This window comes from Acromyrmex echinatior, unplaced genomic scaffold, assembly GCF_024713525.1.
Source record: "Acromyrmex echinatior isolate Ae372 unplaced genomic scaffold, ASM2471352v2 Scaffold23, whole genome shotgun sequence".
Lineage (NCBI taxonomy): Eukaryota > Metazoa > Arthropoda > Insecta > Hymenoptera > Formicidae > Acromyrmex > Acromyrmex echinatior.
The window spans coordinates 55,040-63,678 of record NW_028259057.1 but is presented as its reverse complement, the minus strand read 5'-3'; the positions used below and the strand labels follow the sequence as shown (position 1 = coordinate 63,678).

Genomic DNA, 8,639 nt, shown 5'->3' with positions numbered 1-8,639 from the left:
CCTTTTTCGGCTTGGCCCTTCTTGGCCAAGGAAGGCAAGGGACTTGATCAAGGGATTCCTCATAAATCAACAAGAGGGGCGGATGTCCATTTTGGGGACCATAAAAAACGAATCCGCGCTAATTAAACTAGAAATACGTAGCGGAGCTGATGCTCGCGAGTACCATCAAATCGATTTAAAGGAAACATTGATTACATTAGATTATGCCCAACATAATAAGTGAGAGCGGGCACGTACCCTTCTATATAATAATAAGAATATATATATATATAAATATATATATATATGTATATATATAATAATAATATACACACACACAAAAAGAGAAAAATAATAACAAAAAAAATTAGAAGAAATAAATAATAATAAAATAATAATAAAAATAAATAGTGATAAATATATATATTATGTATATATATATATTCATTATATATATATATATATATATATATATATATATTATGAAGGTTTTATATATATACGAGGTCTGTTCAAAAACTATCGCGAATTTTGTGTTTTTTCAAAAATTATTTATTTATTCATGGATATCTATTTTGTCCCCTTCAAAGTAATCCCTATCAGATATTATACACTTGTGCTAACGTTTTTTCTAATCCTCGAAGCACTTCAAAGAATCATTTTTTGTGATCTTGTTCAGCTCCTCCTTCAATGCCGTCTTTATCTCCTCAATCGTAGAGTAGCGTCGTCCTTTCATGGGCCTCTTCAGTTTCGGGAACAAGAAAAAGTCACAGGGGGCCAGATCTGGGGAATACGGTGGCTGCGGCATCATTAGTGTGTTGTTTTTGGCCAAAAATTCGCGCACAAGCAACGATTTGTGAACAGGGGCGTTATCATGGTGCAAAACCCAATTTCGCGGCGACCCGTCTTATGCCCAAATCATTGGTAAAAATCGAATGGCATGAGCCAATCGATATGTTTAGGTCCTCAGCAACTTCTCTAACGGTGATTCGACGATTGGCCAATACTATTTTCTTCACTTCATCAATGTTTTTGTCTGTTGACGTGCTCGGGCGTCCGGCACGCTTCGTCGTTCAGATCTTCTCGGCCCTCTGAGAACATTTTGTACCACCGATAAACGTTGCTTCGGTCCAAGGTAGTTTCACCATATGCCACAGTCAACATTCGGAATGCTTCCGCGCTTAACTTAATTTTGTTTTTCACACAAAATTTGATACAGATTCTTTGATCCATTTTTTGGAATAGGCAAAAATCGAAGACGAACCAAAACACGTGCAAGCAAAGCAGCTGTCAAAAATTAATTGAACATTCAAAATGGACGAACTTGTCGGCATAAGTAAGAGACATGAGTACCAACATAACGCCACAAAAAAATCGAAAATCGAAATATACGTAACCCGCGGAAATTCAAAATTCGCGATACTTTTTGAAGAAGACCTCGTATATATATATGCATATATATATATATATATATATATATATATATATATATATATTATAATAAGGGAAGTTTTTGGGGTAGAAAAAAAAATTTTAGAACCACACTATATTGGGAAAAACTAACAAAAGATTTATATAATTGATTCTTGCTGGCGTAAGATTAATTAAGAATAATCTTTTCTTTATTCTTAGACAAATTGTCCTGCTTTCCTCTTCTCTCTTAAAAGAATTTTATCTGATCGTCAATCACAGTATAACTTGCCAGTGCACTATCTCCAGATTACTAGATCGTATAAAGATTTTTGTCCAATTAAATGGAAAGATTAAGTTGATAGTTTCGATATTTGACCGAAACCCCGATGCGTTATGTCACTGAAGGGACACTGGGTCTGCTAAAGTATCTCGATAAAAATCTGCGATTATTGTCACGCAGAAATCTCAAATAAAGGATGCTACACGGCCCTTGTTTCGTCCATAGAGAGTTTGTGGACGATTGCAAAAACTGTTCGACCTGCGGTGAAACAACAATAAATGTCAAGCCGCGGAGGAATGAGTGTCGAAGCCGCATCAAAAAATTTCGGTACATCGACACTTTAGACCGGAGATGGAGAGTATCTTTGATCATTGCACAGGCCGATGCAATAAATCTTTTTTTTGGAGGGGGTTGACGACTTTCAGGTAATCATTCTTAACAATAGATATATATATGTATAGAGTTATACAAATTTTCCAGCGAAAATTGGCAAATTTCAGCGTTAATTAAATTATATGCGCAAGAATATTTTTCAATGAGTACTTTAATTGCATTATTGTAAGTAGGCATAACAAGGAGCACGAAAGAATTCTAAAAGGAACCCTATTTTTCTTTCCTTCTTCTTAATGAAGTAAGTTACAAATTTACGAACAGATATCAAAATGCTAATTCCCTTTATACGTAATACGCGTATATGTACACAGTGCGACAAATATGTTCCCGGACACGAACCACATCTCAGTAACCAGTAGCGACATCTGTGCATTCAAACATTTTAAAGGTTGAACATTTTGCTATCTGTCAAAGTTTCATTCATTTTGGTTAACATATAACGAAGATATGATACAGTTCATGTTAAACAAGATTTTGATCGAGGTAGAAATTTTAATATGGAACAAAGAGTAGTGATTAAATTTAACGCAAAACTTGGTAAAAGTGCATCAGAAACATTCCGATCGATGTAACAAGTTTACGACAGTCAATGTTTAGGTCGTACAGCTGTTTTTGAGTGGCATAAGCGTTTTTTGGAAGGCAGAGAGACCCTTGAAGATGAAAAAAAATCAGGACGGCCAATTTTGGTTCGAACACCCGAAATGATCGAAAAAGTACGTGATTTTGTTGCAAACGATCGCAATGCATCACTAAAAATGATGAAGGAGGCTTTAAATATCAGTAGAGAAACGATTCGAACCATATTACATGAATATTTGAGTAAAACGAAGGTTTGTGCGAAGTTTGTTCCACACACATTAAGAAGCGATCAAAAATCAACGAGAATCAATTATTCCAGAGACATCGTTGCAGCCGCAGAAAATAATCCAAACTTCCTAAAATCAATTGTTACGGGTGATGAAACATGGTGCTTTCAATATGATCCAGAAACTAAACATCAAAGTGCGGAATGAAAGTCAAAAAATTCACCACAAGCAAAAAAAGTACGAAAAGTTCCATCAAAAATCAAAACAATGCTCATCACATTCTTTGATAGCAAAGGTATTATCCACAAAGAATTTGTTCCAACTGGCCAAACAATTACTGGTACATATTATCTCGAAGTTGTAAAGCGATTGATGGGCAGAATTCATCATATTCGCCCCGAATATCGTGATCCAGAAAATTGGTCTTTGTTGCATGATAATGCACTTCATTGATTGTCCGTTAATGTTTGGCTCGAAATCGTGTCTCTGTGTTAAACCATCCACCGTATTTACCTGATTTGGCCCCCTGCGATTTTTCATTATTCCCAAAATTGAAATTGAAATTGAAAGGATGCTTTTTTGATGACATTCCGACCATCCAATCAGCTTCTACATAGGCACTAGAGGCAATTCCGCAAACTGAGCTAGAACATGCATTTGAATCATTATTGAATCGCTGTAACAAGTGTATTGAAGCCAGAGGAGAATATTTTGAATAATAAAACCAAAAAATATGCATATTGTTGTTTCAAATATGATTTTCAGGCCCTGTCCGGGAACATATTTGTCGCACTATGTATACCAGGATATTGACATTTATTTGCAAAATGGAAGGACGAAAGAACTAAAGAGGCGAATTTTAGAAACGTCCTATTCTTTCCTGCTTTTCTAATAAACTAAAAGACGCATGTAAGAAGTAACACTTAAATGTGAGTCCGACGTTACTATGTAGTCAAACCCATCAAGTTGTCGAAAGAAAAGAATTGATACCTTTTTTTCTCTCTCTCTCTCTTCTCCTTTTTTGTAAATATTGCGTTCTTACACATCCCAACATTTGTCTAAGTCTGGGGATGTTACGTCCTACAGACGCCACGATTCTTTTCTTTCAAAAGAATAGCGTCAGTACAAAAGTTAAACTAGGTTTACGATAGTACAGTTCACGTCAGTGAAAAACCATGTAAGTCCGCGTTAATAAACTCGTTCACCCCAGTTCGCGTATTTGTATTCAAGTGCATCAAATCATTGTTGGGATCAGCTGCGGTCATTGCGGAAATCAGGCTACGAGAATCTGTGATACTTCACGCCAGTTCACGCAAGTGCATACAAAAATTGTGGGCAACAATTAATATTGGAATCACCTAGTCACTGGCCACTGCGACTGCCCTCTTGGCGCTCTTCCGGGCCGCCTCGTACACTTCCACCGATCTATCTACTCGAGATCTCGTGGACTGACCAATTAAATGATAAATCGACCTGCCATTCCATCCAGTTATACACACATAAAGAACACACACACATTGAATTATTCCCTCCTCGAGGAATGATTCCCTCCCCCTTCTCCTCTCAAGGAACGATTTCCTCTCCCTCCTCCTCTCGAAGAAGAATTTCCTCTCCCTCCTCTCTTAAACCAGCTTCCAACTCCTCCTTCTCATTCGGATCCCGTGCCGATCAACTGGGATCGGCTATTTAGACTGTATTCTTTCCCCTCTAATGAAGGGGATAGAATAATTACGGTCTACATCTCAGGCAACCCCACCCCTTACATCGTCCTATACAAGCATCTCATCCCGATGTGCTCCTGCACCACTTTCCTCGCTTCCGATACCCAATAACCTTACTTCTTCTTCTCACACACACACTCACACTCATACACACACACACACACACACACACACACACACACACATACACACTCATACACACACACACACACACACTTTGTGCGGGAATGCACCGCGCGGAAAGATTCGAGTGAGAAAACGGCACAAGGTTGATATGATAAGCGACAGTAAAGAGAACTCCGTTTCTTTGTAATTTAACAAAAGAATTTTCTTTAATATGCACAGTTACAAATTCAGAAAATATAATTAAATATTAGATTAACAGAATATTAAATGCGGTCACCTTTTCCAAATTGTATTTGGAATCGCGGTGATGGAAAATCTCGGCGATGTTTGCGGCATTTCTCGAAAAGATTCGTTTTATAGCGGTTTTCACTAAGCGGTTAGCACGGCGGTTTTAGGAAGCGAGACTATGACTCTGAGAACTCTGAGAACTTTTTTGACTCTAAGAACTTTAAGAAATCTAAGAAATCTAAAGAAGGAGGCCGGCGAGATCGAAGCATTTATTGCTTTCGGCCTGGGCTTTCTTCTTGGGAAAAATCCAATAAAATTTTGCCACAATCGTAATTATTACGTGGCATTAGTTGTACAAAATTGATTGGCGCTTTGGATTCTTTTCTAACGACGTTCAACGTAACAGTCATGCGCGACAGAAAATCCGTACGTGGGATTGGTGACAGCGCGTGACGTATTCGTCGGAGCGCGGCGCTCGCGTGCGCGAATTGAATTGTTCTAGAACTTTCGAGTGTCCGTTACCGGTGCCTGTTTGCGTGTACCGAATTGTTTTAAAAGAACAAAGAACGCCAAATCGCTTGCTTTTCTTTCGAATTACCGATCTCAAACACACTTCCATAATTAAATGTCAATTCTTTTACCATAAATCAAATCTATTGTAATGACACGAATAATGATAAATTTTTTGTTATATTATATATAATTGTATGTATATATATTCTATATAACTTTAATTTTTTTTATTAATAAATGTCATTATTGTAAATGAAGATTACCAGATTCTATTTATTTGAACTATCATTCGTATTCCTTTTTGTTCTAAACCTGAAATCGCACGAGCTCCAGTCTCAGTCAAAAGGATTAAGTTCCTTGACCCAAAAAGTAGGATCGACGTTCGCATTGTCCCTTGAAACAAGTGTCATAGTGTCTCTTCAGAACGTTGACCCATATTCTGGAATCGGTGCGTACGACTCACAGGTGTACGCCTCTGCGCGTATACCTGTGAGATTGAGTCTAGCCATCCTTCCATACCCTCTACATTCTCCCTCATTGTCTCCTTCACCTAATTTCTAAGGGTTTGAACGTAACATTCCTATATTTTTTCTTTATTTTTCAATACATTTATTTTTATAAAACTTAAATTATTTCATTGCAATACTAGGTTTATTCGCGTCGCATGCTCTAATATGTAATATATAATACTAAAATAGCATTTACTCACTTCAACGAATTCATTGGATTGCGATGCAAATAAATCTAGTGAATTTTGCAAAGAATTTTGACAGAGTGAAAAAAGGATGAAAAGAAAAAGAAGTTCAGATGATAATCGTGGCAACGTTAGATAACTTACTTATTTTATGCATGCGTATTACATTTTGGCCATCACTAACATTAAAGTGCCGACAGAGTGTTGCGCTACTGTATATACTGTGGCCGCACCTGTCACAAATATCGCCGCGTATGGTATTCTATTTTTATTAAATAGTTTATGAAATTTGTTCAAATTCGAGACCGCATTTGTAATTATTTGTATAACACCATCTCTAACCGAATAAGATATATAAATATAACATAATCAGACGATAGGATCCTATCTATTCTCCCATATATGTCAAAGGAACAACAGATCGGATTGGGGATAGGATTAAACAAACACAATATCCGAAATATCTTCAAACCACCCAAAAAGATAGAACAAATCTTAAGAAATTCTAAAGATCAAAGATTTCCACTCAGGAGTATACAAAATACCTTGTTCCTGCGGACAAGTATACATTGGAGAAATCAGGAGAATGGTCAACTTACGGATAAAAGAACACCAACGTAATGTCAGGCTAAAACATGCTACGCAGTCGGCATCAGAACACAACATCGAAACAGGATATCAAATACTATTTGACAAAGCGATCATGACAGCCAATATTACATCATACTTTCTAAGAAAGTACAGAGAAGCTATAGAGATACAAAAACTCTAATAATCTAAATAGAGATAATGGCTACAACATAAATAAAATATGGAAGATCATTCTCCCATTATTGAAGACCAACCAAATTCCACCACCTCTTCTTCCACCCCCCCCTCTCCCCACCTATCCCCACTTCAATAAGCAGCATAATAAGTAGCATAATAAGCAGCATAAAAAAGGAAGGGCCTGGAGGAACAGTTCAGTATTAGGCTATTTCTCACCCTGATGAAGTGGACTGCAAGGCTCACGAAACGTTGGCATTCCAAGAATGGATCTAGACACGGAGAAAATCCACGAAACACACAGTTATATAGAAAGCACCCGTGGAAGTCTCAAGAATACTATATAAATAAATTATACTACAATATACTGCGATGATTTGTTTGGTAATGAAAAATTTGAAGGGGTAACTACTAGCTGAAATATTGTCTATTACATGATTTCATATAATTTCATCTGATTATAAATAATTCTTTTCATTGTATATGAAGTCATTTGATAAAATATAATTTTATTTAATATTATACAATAATTTCGTGATTGCATATATAATTATTGGATTATACAGAGATTTTATATTAATTTTATAATAATTTCCATGATACTATCCCATGATTAAAATTGATTCCTTGTAGTCCTGGCAGAAAGGCCTGATGTTCGCGCTGACGTTCAAGACAGTCGAGACAACTACACTGTTCTCACTACACCAACTTGTTCGCGGCAGCGTTCTTGATGCAGTCTGTATTCGGCTAAACAAGAACATTGCGATCATTTCTTTAATGTGATAGTGAAAAATCGACTCTCAGTTAATTGGTCCGATGTTATGCGGTGATGTTCGCAGCAGCGTTTGAGACACCGTCCACTCTGCACACGTTTTGTTCGCAATGACGTTCGTGACGTTCTGTTACAAGTCTGTACGTGATTTTACGCAGTGATGTTCGTTGTAGCGTTCGAGACACTATTCATATTGCACTCCGTCTTCATCGCGACGACGTTCGCAAACAGTTCGCCATGGCGTTCTGCTACAAGACTGTATGCGGATTTACGTTGCATCTCGCTCGTAACAATGAATGAGCCTGATTTTATCAAAATCGGAGATGAGGGAAAAATTCTAAACAATTACCTTGATGCACTCAAAAATTATCAAGAGCACTAAAGAGCACTTGAACGCCATGTAGATAATAAAGCCTACAATCTTCAATTGATCACAGGTTTTTCTTGCTATGGCATATCTAATTAGTATAAAGATTAATGATCTTCTCGTAGTGTTTTTGGTAAGTAAAAGGCCCTTTATCATTTTTAATTAATTTCACAAAATCATTCATGAACATATTTATGGAAACAAAAAACTCCACATAAATCATACGGAAAAGTGTTTTCGATCGAAATAATTGAATTTTTGATGTTATGATACTCGTCATTTTGAACAAATGGACACAACTTGATTCTATCCTTGTTAAAAATTTCTAAGATCCGTATATGAATTTGAACATACCCGGTCAAATGTGATTTTTTGCACAGGAAATCCTATTATATCCACATTACATATGCAGTTTCAGGTATATTCTATGCCAATTCTTGTCTGCAAATTCCGTTCTGATATTTGCTGTACGGAAATTTCGTTATGTATTGTCCCAATATTTGGAGTTTCAGATATGTTCCATGCCAACTCTTATCTGCAAATCCTGTTCTGTCCGAACTATATTTGGAATTCCAGATCATT

The 8,639-nt window shown here is 36.7% G+C and overlaps 1 protein-coding gene across 3 annotated transcripts in view; it reads left to right on the top strand.

The window, feature by feature from the left end:
• Positions 1-8,639, top strand: part of LOC105146661 (uncharacterized) — a 157,417-nt gene that overhangs the window by 110,777 nt on the left and 38,001 nt on the right. The gene's annotated exons all lie outside the window — the stretch shown is intronic.